The 17,986-nt window shown below is 38.0% G+C and overlaps 1 long non-coding RNA gene across 1 annotated transcript; it reads left to right on the top strand.

Moving 5' to 3' along the window:
- Positions 1–240: 240 nt before the first annotated feature.
- Positions 241–13,324, top strand: LOC126932212 (uncharacterized). Its single transcript, XR_007718132.1, has 3 exons — positions 241–339; positions 554–651; positions 13,283–13,324. It is a non-coding gene; the product is annotated as an uncharacterized LOC126932212 (long non-coding RNA).
- The last annotated feature ends 4,662 nt before the right edge of the window (positions 13,325–17,986 follow it).

Genomic DNA, 17,986 nt, shown 5'->3' with positions numbered 1-17,986 from the left:
TATTCAGACTTAGCATTCTTTATAAAATAATTACAGAAAGCTGTTTTGACCATTGGCAGCCCTGTAAGTTCCCTTTCAGTAGTACGTGGATTGCAACATTAACATTAAGGTTTTAGCTTTTTGTTCTGCTCTTGGCATTCCTTAGTGGAGTTTTTAAAAGCCCTAATTGAAATGTAGGTTGGATAACTACTGAAGGATGTGGTAGGAAGGACTGACCCATGAGCTAGAGGGAATAATATTGTCTCTGGATTGGGTTGCCCCTAAGGAAGTACTTAGGACAAGGATTTCAGTGCAATTAGTTTATCTGGGGGTGATCCCAGGAAGCATGGTGAAGTAGTGGTGAGCTGATAAATCAGAAAAGAAGTAAAGGCTGTAAAAGGTGTATTAATGACTAGGCTACCATGTGGGAAATTGGGGGCTCCCTGGGACCTTCTAGGTCACTGTAGAAGACACTTTATAATTGTCCCATCAGGGCTTGAAAAACCTGGATGTTTATCCATCAGTTCTTATCTCTCCATGGTTGAAGTTCTTTTTCTCTATCCTTACTCCCCAGCACTTCCAGCCTGCCTCATGCACAAATGAACATGCCAGAGGAACCCCACAGGCAGAGAGAGGCAAGACACCATCAGCATATCTGGAAACTATATGCAGGTGACCTCTGGAGTGGGCGTGGGGGATGGGTGGGACCAACAGCAGGAACCTATGTTTAAAATGATGCCCCTCAGAATTTCTCAATCACTGGGGCCATGCATCCCAAAACCCTTACTAACATTTCTTTTTTATTATTACCAACTCATGAATGTACCTTATGATTTGTAAATTATGATTTCTGACAAGGAATGAAAAGGTTACACTTGCAAAATTTGCTTTATTTCCCAGTCCACTACTGTGTTTTCTCTCTCTACTAGGTTCTGTCACTCTTTTCTTTCTTTGCCTATATTTTGTAAGGTCCAAATTCTCCTTCTTTGGTGGGAGCATGTTGAAGGGCTCAGGCCCGCCCATCTGGTACATTCACCCCAGCTGGTACAGGGGTAAGCCACTGAGGTTAAAATCCCAGGATGTGGCAGAGAGCAGAAACTTCTAACCTGTTCAACATTTTCTGCATGCCCCATTCTCAATCCCTCTTTCTCTTTTATTATTTTCATTATGTTTCAACTAATTTCTATTTGCTTTTTTTTTTTTCAGTTTAAAATGTATCCTGGGTTAGAATCCCCTTTTTATTCTGAATTAAAAAGTTATATTTTTCATAACTCAAACAACAACATTTTGGCAGGAAGTTAGCAGAAACATATGGGCCTCCGCATTTTGATGCCCAGACTGGCTTCTGCCAAAACATTTCTTTGCTGTCATATAGACAGCAGCAATGTTTGGGACTGTTGGGGAATCATCCTACACAGCTCAGGATAGGGAATGCTTCTGCTTAACAGCCTTTGTGTGTACAGAGGGACTTCCCACCCAGACTCTGAGAATTCCCGGAAGTGAGAGGGATGCAGAATCAGTCATCATCCCTTTCTTCAAGCTGCACAAGCTCCAGGCAGTGTCCCTTAATTTCATCAGCCCACAGACAGTATAGGATGGCTGGGACAGGAAAGGAGAGAGTATTAGTGGACTCCAAACCAGAAAACAGAAACCACTCTATTTTTAAAAAGTGAGAATTTAATTCAAGGGATTGGCTGCACAGGCAAGGGAAGAAAAAAATGAAATAGGAAACAGTGAGACAACTCAGAGATTAGCCAGAGTAGGAAGCCCCTTACCACCTAGGAGTGGAAGGGAAAAGGGAAAGGCAGAGTTACTCAAGCTCCATGGAAGTTGAAACCATGATGGGCTTGTCCGATGGTTTGAGCCAAGGAAGAGACTCCGTGACTGCCAGAGACACCTCCTGAGCAGAGAGGGAGAGGAAGAAATACTCTGGCCTCCCTTCCTCCCACCCTTCAATCATCTTGCAGTGCCTCACGCTAAATGAACCATAAGGCAGCAGATATGGTAGCCTGGCATGCTAGCCTGCAATATAGACTGGAACAAGGAGAAGACCGGGATGGATCTGAGAGCAAATAGGCCAAGACTAAGTGGCGTAGAGTGGAAAGAATGAAATTGCTGGGATGGAACAATGCATCCAACCCTGCAATTTTTTTTTTTTCCACAAAAATGGCATAGTTCACTTTTTTATTGAACAATTTTAAAAGAAATTTTTGAAATTACTATTCTTTTTAATTGGCACATAACCATTGTACATATTTCTGGGGTACAGTGTGATATTTCAATATATGTATACAATGTGTAATGATCAAATCAGGGTAATTAAAATATCAACCTACAGTGCTACAGAGCACTAGATCTTATTCCTCCTAGCTGTAAGTTCGTATTCATTAACCAACTTCTCCCTGTCCCCCTACTGTTCCCAGCTTCTGGTAACTACTCCATTTCTATGAGATCAACTTTTTTAGTTGCCACATATGAGTGAGAACATATTTCTCTCTCTGTGCCTGGCTTATTTCACTTAACACAGTCCTCCAGGTTCATCCATGTTGGCAAAAATGACAGAATTCCATTCATTTTTATGGTTGAATAGTATTCCTTTGTTTATATATACCACATTTTCTTTATCCATTCATCTGTACATGATCTCTTAGGTTGATTCTATATCATGGCTATTGTGAATAGTGTTACAATACACATAGAAGTGCAGGTATCTCTTGGACATACTGATTTCTTTCCTTTGGATATATACTCAGTAGCGGAATTGCTGGATCATATAGTGGTTCTATTTTTAGTTTATTGAGGAAACTTCATTCTGTTTTCCATAATGGCTGTACTAATTTACATTCCTATCAACAGCAAATAAGAGTTCCCCTTTCTCCCCATCTTACCAGTATTTGTTATTTTTTTGTCATATTGGCAACAGCCATTTGAACTGGCTAAGATGGTATCTTAACAGATGATACATGTTTTGATAATAGCCATTCTGACTGATAAGATGATATCTCATTGTGGTTTTGATCTGTATTTCCTTGATGATTAGTGATGTTGAGAATTTTTTCATATACTTGTTGACCATTTGTATGTCTTCTTTTGAGAAATGTCTATGTATTGGGTTGGTGCAAAAGTAATTGTAGTTTTGCCATTGAAAGTCATGGCAAAAACCACAATTACTTTTGCATTGACCTAACAGATAATTTGCACATTTTTGCTCTTATGGTGATGATGATGATGATGATGATTTTGCTGTTAAGTTCCTTGTATATTCTGGATATTAATCCCTTGTCAGATAAATAGTTTGCAAATATTTTCTCCAATTCTACAGGTTGTTTCTTTACTCTGTTTATTGTTTCCTTCACTGTGCAGAAGCTTTTTAGCTGGATATAGTCCCATTTGTCCAATTTTTCTTTTGTTGTCTATGCTTTTGAGGTCCTGTTCATAAAATCTTTGCTCAGACTAATGTCCTGAAGAATTTCCCCTATTTTTTTCCTAGTGGTTTTATAGTTTTGGGACTTACATTGAAGTCTTTAATCTATTTTAAGGTGCTTTTTATATATAGTGAGAGATAGGGGTCTAATTTTATTCTTCTGCAAATGGTTGTCCAGTTTTCCTAGCCACCATTCATTGAAGATGGTGGTCTGTCCCCAATGTATGTTCTTGGTGCCTTTGTCAGAAATCTGTTGGCTGTGAATAGGTGGATTTATTTTGTAAGTCTCAATCTGTTCTATTCTATTTGTCTTTGGGTCTATTTTTATGCCAGTAGCATGCAGTTTTCATTATTCTAGCTTTGTAGTATACTTTGAAGTTAGGTAGTGTGATGTTTCCAGCTTTGTTCTTTATGCTCAAGACTGCTTTGTCTAGTTTGGGTCCTTTCTGGTTCTATAAAAAATTTTAGGATTGTTTTTTCTACTTCTGTGAAGAATGTCATTAGTATTTTGAAAGGGAGTGTATTGAATCTGTAGATTGCTTTGGATGGTATGGTCATTTTAATGACATTAATTTTTCCAATTCACAAACATGGGATGTCTTTTCATTTGTGTGTGTTTGTGTTTATGTTTATGTGTGTTTGTGTTTGTGTGTGTCCTCTACAATTTCTCTCATTAGTGTTTTATAGTATTCTTTATAGAAATCTTTAATATCCTTGGTTAGATTTAATCCAAGGTATTTTATTTTTACATCTGTTGTAAATGAGAATTTTTTATTTCTCTTTCAGCTAGTTTGTTATTAATGTATCAAAATGCTACTGATTTTTGTGTATTGATTTTGTATCCTGCAACTTTATTGAACTTTACTAGTTCTGGTAGAGGCTTTAGGTTTTTCTAAATATAAAATTATGCCATCTGCAAACAGGAAAAATCTGACTTTCTCCTTTCAATCTGGCTGTACTTTATTTCTTCCACTTGCCTAATTGCTCTGACTAGGACCTCCAGTACTATGTTGAATATGAGTGGTGAAAGGGGACATCCTTGTCTTGTTCCAGTTCTTAGAGGAAAAGTATGATGTTAGCTGTGGGTGTGTCTTATATGGCCTTTATTGTGTTGAGGTATGTACCTTCTACACCTAATTGATTGGTAGTTTTTTTTAAATCATGAAAGCATGTTGAATTTTATCAAATGCTTTGTCTGCATCTACTGAAATGATCATATGGTATTTGTCCTTCATTCAGTTGATGTGATGTATTACGTTTATTGATTGTGTATGTTGAACCATCTTTGCAGCCCTGGGTTACATTCCACTTGATCATTGTGTATAATCTTTTTGATGTGCTATTGGATTTGCTTTGCTAGTATTTTGTTGAGGATTTTTGCACTTATGTTTATCATGAATATTGGTTTACTGTTTTATTTTCTGTTGTGTCCTTATCTGATTTTGGTATCAGGGTGATGTTTGCTTAGTAGAATGCATTAGATAGAATTCCCTCCTCTTTAATTTTTTGGAATAATTTGAGAACTGGCATTCGTTATTCTTCCAATGTTTGGCACAATTCAGCAGTGAAGCGGGTACATCCAAATCCCCATTGATTTTTCTTGCGCCAACTCAGTGCTAAGAATGTTGGCACAAGAAGGAAAATAATAATCACATCACCATCATCTGACATTTATTGAACTCTGTGTGTTGAGACAGCACTTTACATCAGCTATTTCGTGGGATCTTCATTATATACTGATGTGTCGTGATATCCCCAATGAGTGTATGAGAAAACTGAGGCAAAAAAAGGTTAATGATTTGATCTAGTAAGTGGTGGAAACAGGATTCAGAAACAGGCAGTCTGGCTGCAGAAAAACTTCTCCACCCACTTCATCACACCCCCAAGACCCCACTCCCCACCGTATCAGCCAACCCTTTGCTCTGCTGCCTTCACTTACCAGAGATCTGAAGCTCCTCTCATGTCATTCTCAGAGAGGCCTGAGGCTCAAACCATGACTTGGAAGCCTCTTCTGAGGATCCCAGTTGAACAACTATCTCAAAGTTACTTCTAGGAGTACCCTAGCAAGAAATACTATTTCCTGGCTCCTATATTTCTACACTGGTTATTGTTTTCTATGTTGCTTTTCCTTGCTCCCTCTCTCCTTGTGGCAAAGGTACGTGGAGGGTTCAGTTTTTCCATTTGCTAATTGTAAAGTCATCTTATTTTCCCCCTTAATTTGTGCCAACAATTTCTGCCAGACATGTACCTAAGTTATAACCTTAAATTATACATTAGTAACCATCCTTCTATCCCAAATCCTTGGTATAATTATCTTGATGATATTTATAATTTTAGGTAGCTTAGACCTCAAGTGTCAATTACTATTAAGGTGGAAAGCAGAGGCCAGTAGGTGTCAGAGTATAGCTCTTTAGGCAGTTTTGAGCTTGCAGCTAGGGGAACTCCAAGCTGAATTAAACTGGGTATGGAGATTACATGGGATAGAGTGCTTCCTTCAAAGAGGCCCAACCTGCAGGCCAATGCTTACATTGTCAATGACAGGAAGTATCAGGCCAGTGAGTGGGGTGGAAATAGAACATCACACAGGAACCACAGCAATACTTTATATATGATAAAACCAGTCTACTGAGGACTGAGGAAGAGCAAGAATGTCACAATGAGGCATAGACAGCCCCAGACAAAAAGCAGAATAGTCAGTCACTGTCAGCAGAGTAGGAAGCTCAGCTGTGGAGGGGGATTTCCTTCACTCACCCATTAAGTAGGTGCCAACCAAACTACAGAGGTTGGAGGTGCTAAAGTCAACTTGTGCTTGCCCCTGAGTGTCTTCAGGTTAAGAGGGAAGGCCAGAAGTCAACACACAATTAAAATAAAGCACAATGAATAACATAGCAGGATAGGAGGGAAGCACAAAAAAGAAACATTCTAATTAGCAGAAAGAAGAAATGGCACATGATACATTTCTTAGGTAAGGGAGAGTTTGTCTCACTTAGGAAAATGAAAATGGGAGTCATAAGAAATGACATTAGAGATTCATGCTCCCTGAATGGTTTTGACACCATGTTATGAGATGTGTTTTCTTTCCCCCCAAAGCCAGTGGGATGCTGTTGAAGGGTTTTCAGTTGTGGGGGGCACATGAACAAATGTGGCTTTAGAAAGATTGTTCTAACAGCATGACAGATGATGGATTGGAGAGAAATCAGGCTAGCGGCAGGAAAAAAGCTAAGGGATTGTTTCAAAAAGCAGGCAAGAAATGAGAAAGATCTGGAACAAGATATTAGCAGGGGAATGAATAGAAAGAATATATATAAGAGACTAATTAATCCTGTTTGAAAGTAGTAGTAGGAGAGATTTAGGCTTATGTCCAATTTTCAGGCTTGAGAGAACTTTTCAGGTAGTTCTATTCCCTAAAGTGGACAACATAAAATATGGAGTCAGTTTTAGTTAGGTTGGGTTTGGGCTGCTGTTTGATAGGCATAATTCAAGGGGGATCCTGCTATGCCATTAGGAAAAATATCTAAGCTGGTAGTAAATATTTAGGGAACTCTTAGCTTTGGCTTGGGCCACTGGCGTGAAGAAATGTCATTACTCAGGGAAGGCATAAATGAGAGGAATGCGGAAGATGAAACTGGAATACCGACAACTCAGGAGATGAGCGATGAGGAAAAGGGGCCAGAAAGAAAAGAGAAACAATTCAGTGTCATAGGAGTTAAAAGAGAGGATTTTCAAGAACATTGCCAAAAGGTTGCCAGTGAGATAAGAGCTGAAGTATTTTCATTGATTTTGGCAAATAGGAGGTCACTTGGGCTTTTTTCCATTTACTCTATACTGGTGGGAATTAGGCTATGTGACCTTGAACAAGTAATTTAATAATAATCTCTACTTCATGGAGCTGTTGTGAAGAGTAAATGAAATCTCTGCCCATCTAGGAAAGGCCTGTTGCTTTCTGTAATTTACTTCCTATAGACTTCTTTGCACCCATAGTGTTTTAATATGTTTTCAAACATTATAATCTTGGAGAAAGATGGTCTTTTTAAAAAATGGTGCTGGTGCAACTGGGCATCCACATGCAAAAAAAAGAACCAAGATGCAGACCTCATACTTTTCACAAAAACTAACTCAAAAAGATTATAAGTGTAAAACAGAAAACTATGAAACTCTTAGAAGATAATCTAGGAGAAAACCCAGGTGACCTTGAGTATGAAGGTGACTTTTTCGATACAACATTGAAGACACAATCCAGGAAAGAAATAATCGATATGCTGGACTTTATTTAAAATTAAATATTTCTGCCCTACTTAAAAACACTGTTAAGAAAATGAAAAGCCAAGCCACAGACTGAAAGAAAATATTTGCAAAAGACATCTGATAAAGGACTACTATCTAAAATATACAGAGAACTCTTAAAATTCAATGGTAAATATCTTAGTCTGTTCAGGTTGGTATCACAGAATTTTATCATGGACTATCTATCTTACAAACAAGAGACATTTATTTCTCACAGTTCTGGAGGCTTGAAGTTCAAGATCAAGGTGCCAGCAGATTCAGTGTCTGATAAAGGCCTGCTTCCTGGCTCATAGACAGCCATATTTTTGCTGTGTTCTCACATGGTGGAAGGAATGAGGGAGCTTTCTGGGGTCTCTTTTGTAAGAGGATGAATACTATCCATGAAGGCTTTATCCTCATGACCCAATCACCTCCCAAATACCTTACCTTCAAATACAATCACACTGGGGATTAGGTTTCAGCATATGAATTATAGCGGGGCACAAATATTCAGTCTTCAGCAAAGAGAAAATGAACAACGTGTGTTACGAATGGGCAAAAATCTTGAAAAGATCTCTCATCAGATAAGATATACAGACGGCAAATAAGAGTATGAAAAGAGCTCAACATCATATGTCATTAGGTAACTGCAAATTAAAACAATAACATACCGCTACATATCTGTTAGAATGGCCAAAATTCAAAATGCTGACAACACCAAAATGTTGGTGAGGATGTGGAGCAATGGGAACAATCATTAATTGTTGGTGAGAATACAAAACAGTATAGCCACTTTGGAAGACAGTTTGGCAGTTTCTTACAAAACTAAACATACCCTTACCACACAATCCAGCAATCAAACTGCTTGGTGTTTACTCACTGAGTTGAAAACTTATGTCCATATGAAACTTGCCTACAGATGTTTATAACAGCTTTATTCATGTTTGCCCAAACTTGAAAGCAACCAAGGTATCCTTCAGTAGGATAAATTGTGGTATGCACTGTCAAAGGAATATTATCCAGTGCTAACAAGAAATAAGCTATCAGCTATGAAAACACATGGAGGAAACTTAAATGGGTATTACTGAGTGAAAGAAGCCAACCTGAAAAGGCTGCATACTGTATGATTCCAACTGTGACATTCTAGAAAAAGAAAAACCACGGGGTCAAGAAAACGATCAGTGGTTGCCAGGGCTTAAGGGAAGGGAGGGGTAAATTGGCAGAGCACAGGAAATTTTTAGGGCAGTGAAACTGTTCACTACTACAGTGATGGGTGCATGTCATTGCATGTTTGTCAAAACCCTTAGGATGTAAGACACCAAAAGTGAGCTCTAATGTTAACTATGAACTCTGGTTGATAATGGTATTCCAATGTAGGTTCATCATTTATAACATACGTACTCCTCTGGTATGAGATGTTAGTGGGAGAAGCCACTTGTGTGTATGTGTGTGTGCAGGGAGTGGGGAGGCTATTTGGGAACTCTGTACTTTTTGTTCAACTTTTCTGTAACATAAAAGTGCTCTAAAAATAGATCTATTGGAAATATGACTTTATTAAATTTAATTTTTCATTTTTCACCCTAGGAACAATGATCTGTTAAAGTCTGCATACTAACTGGAAGTGGAAATCCAGACAGCATATCTCACAGCTTAGAATATTACTCCAAACCATTTACTAGATGATTCAGAAGGCTGAGAGTTGTGAGGGGGGATCAGCACACTTTCTCCAAAGTTTGGGAAAGTACTTTGTATTTTAAATATGACATTACTGGGAGATCTCTTTACAAATTAGTAAATCTGATAAAATTGGGAACAAGGCAATGATTTTCACTATCTCCAGTTTTATTCAACTCTTGTACTTGTGGTCTTAGCCAGTATTAACCAGTATTAAAATGAGTGGGCTAAGAACATGAATAGACAATTCTCAAAAGAAGATATACAAATGGCCAAGAAATATATGAAAAAATGCTCAAAATCACTAATGATCAGGAAAATGCAAATTAAAATCACAACACCACCTTACTCTTACAAGAATGGCTATACTCAAAAAATCAAAAAACAGTTGATGTTGGCATGGATGCGGTAAACAGGGAACACTTCTGCACTGTTGGTGGGAGTGTAAACTAGTACAGCCACTATGGAAAACAGTGTGGAGATTCCTCAAAGGACAAAAAGTAGAGCTACCATTTGATCCAGCAATCCCGCTACTGGGTATTTGGGTACCCAGTGGAAAAGAAGTCGTTATTCAAAAGAGATTCAAAATAGATACTTACACATGCACATTTATAGCAGGACAATTCACAATTGCAAAATCATGGAACCAATCCAAATGCCCATCAATCAATGAGTGGGTAAAAAAACCGTTATATATATATATATATATATATATATATATATATATATATATATATATATAAATAAATACATATATAATGAAATATATATGTGTACATAAAATGGAATACTATGCAGTCATAAAAAGGAATGAATTAACAGCACTTACAGTGACCTAGATGAAATTGGAGACTATTATTCTAACCGATGTAACTCAGGAATGGAAAACCAAACATCATATGTTCTCACTGGTATATGGGAGCTAAGCTATGAGGATGTAAAGGTGTAAGAATGATACAGTGGACTCCGGGGACTTATGGGGAAGAGTGGGAGGTGGCGAAGGATAAAAGACTACAAATACGGTGCAGTGTACACTGCTCAGGTGATGGGTGCACCAAAATCTCACAAGTCACCACTAAAGAATTTACTCATGTAACCAAATACCACCTGTGCCCCAATAATGTATGGAAAAATAAAATTTAAAAGTAAATAAAATAAAATAAAACAGAGTAGAAGCAAGGTGAATAAAAAACCCCACCAAACTGACCTAAAGATTTAATATAATTCCAGTCAAAATCTAGCAATATTTACTTGTAAATTGGCAAGATGACGTTAAAATTTATATGGAAATACAAAGGACTTAGAATGGCCAAGACAATCTTGAAGATAAATTTACCTTATGTACACTGTCAGAGTCTGAGACCTCTAATAAAGCTATGTAATTGAGACAGTGTGCTGTTTGGATGTGAATATATAGATCTATGGAACAGAATAAAAAATCCAGAAATAGACCCACATCCATTTAATTACTTGATTTCAACAAAGGCCCCAATGCATTTCTTTTTCTAAAATTTTTGAATTTTTTTTTTTTTGCTTTAGAGTGAGGTCTTTTTTTTTTTTTAATTATATTTTAAGTTCTAGGGTACATGTGTACAACATGCAGGTTTGTTACATATGTATACATGTGCCATGTTGTTGTGCTGCACCCATTAACTCATCATTTACATTAGGTATATCTCCTAATGCTATCCTTCCCCTCTTCCCCACCTCATGACAGGCCCTAGTGTGTGATGTTTCCCACCCTGTGTCCAGGTGTTCTCATTGTTCAGTTCCCACCTATGAGTGAGAACACGCGGTATTCGGTTTTCTGTTCTTGCGATAGTTTGCTCAGAATGATGGTGTTCAGCTGCATCCATGTCCCTACAAAGGACATGAACTCATCCTTTTTTATGATTGCATAGTATTCCATCGTGTATATGTGCCACATTTTCTTAATCCAGTCTATCACTGATGGACATTTGGGTTGGTTCCAAGTCTTTGCTATTGTGAATAGTGTGTCAGTAAACATACATGTGCATGTGTCTTTATAGCAGCATGATTTATAATCCTTTGGGTATATCCCCAGTAATGGGATGGCTGGGTCATATGGTACATCTAGTTCTAGATCCTTGAGGAATCGCCATACTGTTTTCCATAATGGTTGAACTAGTTTACAGTCCCACCAACAGTGTGAAAGTGTTCCTATTTCTCCACATCCTCTCCAGGACCTGTTATTTCCTGACTTATTAACGATCACCATTCTAACTTGTGTGAGATGGTATCTCATTGTGATTTTGATTTGCTTTTCTCTGATGGCCAGTGATGATGAGCATTTTTTTATGTGTCTGTTGGCTGCATAAATGTCTTCTTTTGAGAAGTATCTGTTCATATCCTTTGCCCACTTTTTGATGGGGTTGTTTGATTTTTTCTTGTAAATCTGTTTAAGTTCCTTGTAGATTCTAGATATTAGCCCTTTGTCAGATGGGTAGATTGTAAAACTTTTCTCCCATTCTGTAGGTTGCCTGTTCACTCTGATGGTAGTTTATTTTGCTGTGTAGAAGCTCTTTAGTTTAATTAGATCCCATTTGTCACTTTTGGCTTTTGTTGCCATTGCTTTTGGTGTTTTAGTCATGAAGTCCTTGCCCATGCCTATGGCAAAGACCCCAGTGCATTTCAGTGAAGAAAGGGATGTCTTTTTAATAAACAATGCTGAAACAACAGGATGTCCCTATAGGGACAAAGTAAATTTTGACCCATAATTCAACTATACATATAAATTAATTTGAAATTTATCACGGACCTAAATGGAAGGACATAAACCGTAAAGTTTCTAGAAGAAAACATCAGTGACCTTGGGGTGAAGAAAGATTTCTTGGGTGGAATGCAAAAAGTACTAACCACAAAAGAAAATATAATAATAGTAGGACTTCATAAAAACTTAAAACTTCTCATCAAAAGATGTGTTTAAAAAAGTAAGAATGGAAGCGCTAGCCTGTGAGATAGTATTTTAAACACATATATTTGACAAAGGATTCATATCTAGAATATATAATGAACTGCAAACCAATAAGAAAATGACAAATATTCCATAAAACAAACAGCAAAAGACTTACTAGGCACTTCACAAAAGAATATATCCAAATGGCCAATAAGCATACAAAAAGACATTCAACATTAGCAATCATTAGAAAACTGAAAATTAAATGAGATGCTATTGTAGTACACAAAATAGCTAATACTTTAAGAAGATTGACAAAACCAGTGTTGAAAAGGATGCAGAGCAAGTGAAACTCTCATACATTACTGGTAAAAGTATAAAAGGGTAAAACCACTGCAGAAAATTGTTTTACAGTTCCTAATAAAAGTTAAATATATGCTTACTTTTTGACTAGCAATTTTACCCCTGGCTGTATTCCCCAAATAAGTGAGTGCATATGTCCACAAAACAGTGTTCAAGAATGTTCATAGAAGCTTTATTCATAATATGCCAAAACTGAAAGCAGCACACACATCCATCAACAAGACACTTGATAAATATAGTTTTGTACATCCACACAATGGAATACTATGCCTCAATAAAAAAGAACAAATCACTGTCACAAAAAACAACATAGATAAATATCAGAAACATATTGTACAAAATAAGTAAAATATATAAGTTATGCACACTATGATTTCATTTAGAGGAGATGAAAAATAGGTCAAGTTAACATAAGGTGATAGAAGTCAGAATAATTTTTACCTTTGGGGGACACTATTGACTGAGCAGGGCATGAGAAAACTTTCTGGGACAATAGGAATGTTCTTGATATGCATCATAAATATTTGAGATCTCTCTCTCTCTCTCTATGTGTGTATATATATATATGTAAATTCATCTAGTTGTACACTTAGGAGTCAGATTTCTTACTATATGAAAAAAATTAAACAAATAATTCTAAAAGGCCTCTTTCTTGGTGATAGAATGTTCAAGATGCAATAACTTGTGTTTTATGTTGGAGGGAATGTCATGGCACACTGCAAACAACTGGACCCCTAAAGACATCACCAATATGGTCTTCATAAGACTTCCTTGATAAGATTTCCTTCTCACCCTGGTATGCACATGAGTTTCAGAGCATTCAGAGTACTTGACATTTCCTGCTCACCAGGTCTGGTTAACATAATATCATTAATAATTTGGGCCAACATAACGTTCTTTGCAATATAAAGACTACCATGACTAGCAAAGTAGCATCACCCTGACACAACTGTAAATGAATGTGTACTGCTGCCATTCCCAAGAATTTCTTTTGATTCTCCTTCATGACAGGAATGGAAAAGAATGCGTCTTCTAGCTCAACAGCTGCATTCTGTATACCAGATACTGTTTTGATCTATTTTAGTAAAGATAACACATTGGCATAGCAGCTGAAACTGCAGGTCCCACTTGTTTAAGTTTATGGTAGTTCACCACGCTCTGCCATAAATGATTTGATTTTCAGGGGGTTCTATTTTAACTCATTTCAGTGAGTTAAAATAGAATATGACATCCCACCTCAACATCTTTTAAGTCCTTGAGAGTGGTGCTCATCTCTGTTATTCATCTGGGACATGCTATTTCTTAAGTTCTAATTTCTTGCAGGGATGGAGGTTATTGGTACAAATTTAAGAGCTTCCTATATTAGTTTTCTATTACTGCTGTAGCAAATTACCACAAATTTAGTGCTTAAAACAGCATAATTTGTTATCTTACAGTTCTGGATATTAGAAGTCCGGAATGGGTCTCAGTGAAATAAAATCAAGTTTTCAGCAGAGCTATATTTATTCTTGAGGTCTAGAGAATTTGTTTCCTAGACTTTTCCAGCTTCTAGAGACTGCTTGCATTTCTTGGCAGGCAGGGAAGAACTCTCATGTACCCTTCCTCCACCTTCAAAGCCAGCCGCGTAGCATGTTTAAATCTCTGACTGACTTCTTTTTCTGCCTCTTTCTTCTATTTATAAGGACTCAGGATTGTTTGGGGCCACCTAGATAATCCAGAATAATCTCTTCAACTGAAAGTCAGCTGATTAGTAACTTTAGTTTCATTTGCAACTTTAATTACCCCTTACAATATAAACTAATATATTCATAGGTTCCAGAGATTAGGACATGGACATATATAAGGGGCCATTATTCTGCCTACAATACTTCCACTAACTTGCCTTATCATACCCCTCTTACTTCACAAAATCAAGTCATAAATATGAGGGTTCTACCAAGTTCTAGGTAAATTCATCCTGATGATGCATTTGGGGGCTGGAAAAACATCATCATAGGGTGGGAAAACAGATTCATTGTATTCACTGTGAGATAGAGCTGGGATAAGACTCTATTTATCACATGGCTTCCATAGCCCATAGGCATTTTGATTCTCTTCATTTATCGGTATCACCTACAATTCAGTACCCTCAGCCCTTGAAAAATCTCCTTTCCCCCAGTGTACAATTATTTGGTAAATGAACATAAAGCCATTGGGAATGGATTGGGAAAATAGCTACGGTAGCGTTATAGCATATTTCCTCAAAGGGAAATAGCCTTCCCTTCAATTAACTCTGGGCCTCAGGATGGTGTGAGAGATCATGATTTTCCAATATGGCAGCTTTCTGATCATCCACAATTGATGATCAGCTGCCCAACTAAAATACCATGGTGTATTGAACATCTTCACAGATTCCTATGGATCAAGGGCGCCTCGTTGTCATTCCAGCTGCACTGCCTGTTATGGAAATTACATTCACTTTGCTTCTGATGGTTAAGTGTTACCACCTGGCCTCTCTTATGCCAGAAGTTTATCATCTCCATTGATACTAAGTAAGCCAGGTCTGTAACAACCTCCCCTGCCACCTCCTGGCCCACAAATGACTATATTAACTCCTTCCATTCCTCATTGCTTTAGGGAAGGGATAGCCTCTGGGCCCTCCTGGGGAACATAGATAGCTGGAGTTCGTTGTTGTTACTTTTGTTTTTGTTTGGCACGTCTCTGATCCTTTTCATCCTTTCCCTAGTACTCTGCCAAGGCAGTTCTGGAATCTCCATTTCATTTACTATAAGACTCCAGAGAATGGTAGGCTTGAGAGTTAAGAAGCCATTTGTTACGCTTGGCACCAGAAGTCCTTTCTGGGATGTTAAATCTTGCCTGCACTCATATCAGTACACTCTTTCCCACTAACCTTGTAATCATCTTCTCTGAGCAGCTGCAAGATGCATTCCCGGGCATGTTGTCCTGAAACACATTGGTACACATAAGCCCTTCAGTGAATAATTCCTTTTCTTTCTGTAGTGTGGACAATACTTCTTTCTTGCACCATACTAAGAGTTGACCCTAGTTTTTGGTGTAGACCAGAGATGGGCAAACTAAGGCCCTTTGGCCTGACACTTAAAACTGTTGTAACATTAAGGAACACAGCCACACTAATTTATTTATATATGCGTTAGGGCTGCTTTCACGCTACGATGGCAGAGTTTAGTAGTAGTGACAGGAACCATATAGCCTACAAACACTATAGTACTTACTATCTGATTCTTTCAAATACGTTTGCCAATTTCTGGTCTAGATCAGTGCTGTCCAGTAGAACTTTCTGCAATGATAGAAATGTTCTATCATCTGTCCTCCATCCAATGTGGTAGCCACTAGCCACTTGTGGCTATTGACTTACTTTAAATGTGGCTACTGTGAATAAGACCCCAAAAAATTGATTGTATTTTACTGCAATTGGTTTATAGTTGTATGTGGCTAGTGGCTATTGGATTTGACAAAACAGATCTAAATGCAATGAAAGGAGTCAGGAAGGAGTAGAGATTTTAAAAAGAAGAAACACCATCTTGAAGGGAATCCATCTCAAGTAAGTATTCTGTATGGCCACCGAAAAATGGAAGGTTGCTTCCCACAAGCCAGCAGAAGGAGATCACCCCACCTGGACCAGAGGGCTCAGAGGACTCTCTGGGCCTTGGCAGTGGTCAAGCACATCCACCCAGTTCTCATTATACGTCTTAGGGTCCGTCCTGACTTTAGTGTAGGAGATACTGTAGCATAGGAGCTGTGGACTCAGCCTTTTTTCAGTTCAGCCACTGGGTGCAAGAGATAGTGGTCTCTGTAAACATGGCACCCAGATTTTTTGCACAGCCTTTTGGATGCAGTAGATGGTGGCCTCTATAAACACTATTATTAAAGCATTCTAACTTTCATATCATGTCCTGAATTAATAGACTACTGATCTCAGTCTGTTATTTTCTTTCCTCCTGTGGCTGTTAGTAACAACTAATTCCCCAATCCTCATAATTTCTCTCGGCCTATATCTTTCAACCATTAGACATATTGCATAAGCCAGTACATTCCCTTCTTCATGTTCCCCATCTCAATCCACTGTAGGTGTAATCTAAGAAATTGTAATGGTATGCCATGCCAGAGGTAATCATTGCCCCATTTACCAGTTGTAGGGGCTGTTCCATCCCTCCAATCAGCTTCCTATAACCACTCTTGGATCAACTTTCTTAGATTGGGTTCCCCAAGAAGCAGACCCCAAGACAAGGATTTGAGTGCATGTGGTTTACTGGGGAATGACTGCAGGAGACAAGAATAAAGCGAGACAGGAAAATGTAGGAAGCGAATATAAGGTGTATTAATAAGCAGGTTACTGTGCAGGACAACAGGGGCTCGATCCTGCCGGGACTCCTGGGAAATAGTGTGGAATACACCTCAGACTTGTCCTCTTACATTACTGTTGGAGGTAATGCTCAAAATATGTTAATTCTCTGGCTCTTCTATCTGCCTTGTGCATTGGAGGATATAAAACCCTCAGGGGGGGAGTTGCAGGTGCTTTCCTTCTTTCTATTCGGGAATGGTGAGTGTTGGGATGACTTGGGCAGGGAATTGACAACATCTGCCACAAAATTGAATATCTGAAAAAACCTATGCATCTGCTATGGTGCTCAAACAAAGAGAGGGTAGTCAAAGCAATAAAAACAAAATCAAAATGAAACATACACACACACACACACACACACACACACACACCCCTCCTTGGTCAGGTTGGAGGTAACTTGCATATAATACTGCATTCTCACAATTGACAATTCGGGGGAAATTAAACATTTAACCTAACTTTCCTATATTAACTATTTGCTTTAACATGCTTCAGAACAAAAAGGGGGGAATAAATGAAATAAGTGAAGGAAAATCTTGATAAATATTGAATCTGGATTGAATCTGCTACGTGGAGTTTCACTATACTATTGTGTCTTTTTGTTGTTTGAAATTTTTTACTGAAAGAGAAAGTCTTTTTCTTTTCCAATCCCCTCTAGATCTATCATTAACCTTGGGTTGTATTCTTATAATCCTGATGACCTATTATTGAGATAAACAAAGCACAAAATAATGCAGATAAACTGCAAGTGACAGCTTTTTTCCTAAGACCCAAGTTCCAAATTGTGGTTCCAGTTCCTGCTTTGATCACATTACAATCTTAAAGTTTCCCTAATGAACTGATCCACTTATATATCACCAGTGCTGGTTATGAAATCTTGCACCTGTACATACCTCATATGGATTTAAAATGCAATGCATATGGAGTTCCCATTAGAGTGCACATAAGGCACTAAGTGTAGACACGCTTTCCAGCTTCTCTTCCCCTTCCCTAACCCAACTAG

This window comes from Macaca thibetana, chromosome 12 (genome assembly GCF_024542745.1).
Source record: "Macaca thibetana thibetana isolate TM-01 chromosome 12, ASM2454274v1, whole genome shotgun sequence".
NCBI classification, from domain to species: domain Eukaryota; kingdom Metazoa; phylum Chordata; class Mammalia; order Primates; family Cercopithecidae; genus Macaca; species Macaca thibetana.
This window is presented reverse-complemented; position numbering and strand designations above follow the sequence as displayed.